This window comes from Rhagoletis pomonella, unplaced genomic scaffold, assembly GCF_013731165.1.
Source record: "Rhagoletis pomonella isolate Grant_MI unplaced genomic scaffold, Rhpom_1.0 Rhpom_scaffold_00003, whole genome shotgun sequence".
In the NCBI taxonomy this organism is placed as follows: domain Eukaryota; kingdom Metazoa; phylum Arthropoda; class Insecta; order Diptera; family Tephritidae; genus Rhagoletis; species Rhagoletis pomonella.
Window position 1 is genome coordinate 600,568 of NW_023458557.1, and position 1,517 is coordinate 602,084.

Genomic DNA, 1,517 nt, shown 5'->3' on the forward strand with positions numbered 1-1,517 from the left:
GTTACATAACTTTGCTGTTTATATAGTGTAGATATATACTAATAAGCGGCTATGATGAGTTCATGGTGACATTTGTCGGCAAATGCGTACGATTGATTCGAAATGGACGGCTGTAAGTAAAGTGATCGAAAATGCAAATTGTGGGCTAAATATCATTTGGTGTAGGAACTACACACAATTTTGTGATCAGTCTTTTGAGTACGTTCTGAGATGTTCGAATTGTAGCACAGCGAATGAAACCATCGTCACCTGGATGAAGATCAATGATGCGACCCAAAAGCCATTGATTTATTGGGGACCTTTCGTCCTTGATGATGACTAAATCATGTTTTATGACGTTAGGCTGTCGACTAGGCTATTTGGTACGAATTTGCATGCTTGAGAAAATGTCGCTACGAAATCGAGTCCAAAAATGCTGCACTAATTGTTCCATGAGCTGATGTCTCTTAACTGGATTTTCAAATGTTGGTGGTTGTGGTCGATCAAGTAATGGACTTCCAATGAGGAAATGTCCGGGTGTTAGAGCAGTGAGATCATTTAAGCAGTCGCTGGTTGGCGATATTGGGCGTGAATTTAGAACCGCCTCGATGCGCTTCAGTACGGCTAAAAATTCTTCGAAAGTTAATTTTGTGATACCAATGATTCATGCTAAATGGAATTTCATGGACTTGACGGCCGCCTCTGCTAGTCCATTGAAGTGCGGTGCTCCAGGTGGACTAAAGTGTTATTGAATATTGCGAGTAACTAAATGTGGAATGACATCTGCCTGGATCGTTGCCTCAAATTCCTCTTTTGAACGTTTAAGGATATTCGCTGCTCCAATGAAATTTGTTCCACAATCACTATAAAGGTCATGACATAGGCCGCGAGTTGAAATAAATCGCTCAAAGGCATGTAAAAACGGTGGTGTGGATAAATCTCCTCCTGCTTCCAAGTGAACGGCTTTGGTTGTCATGCATGTAAATATGGCTACATATCCTTTATACGAAGATTGACCTCGACACTTTGATGCACGGCCCAGCATAATCAATAATAGTTGCAGCAAATGGTCTTGATTGATAACGCGATGAAACGGCAAAGAACCCATTAATTGATTAGAAAGAGTTGGCTTGTTTTTAAAGCATCGAACACATTTATGGATGAAATGACGTACAAAATTTCGAATGTTGAGAATCCAATAACGTTGACGTATTTGATTAACGGTAACCAAGGGACCTCCATGGAGTGTTTGCTTGTGATAAAAATCAACAATTAAAAAAACTATTCGATAGTTCGTTGGCAAAATGATTGGAAACTTCTCATCATATGATATGTATGCGTTGTGTAATCGACCATTTACTCGAAGAATTCCATTTTTGTCTATAAACGGGTTCAAGTGTATCAGTTTGCTTGATTTTGAAAGTGGTTGTTTTCGTAGTAAAGAATTGAGTTCAGAATAAAAATATTCCCCTTGTATCCATCGTATGATAGACAATTCAGCCTTTTCCAATTCTTGAACGGACGGTGGTGAAATTTTG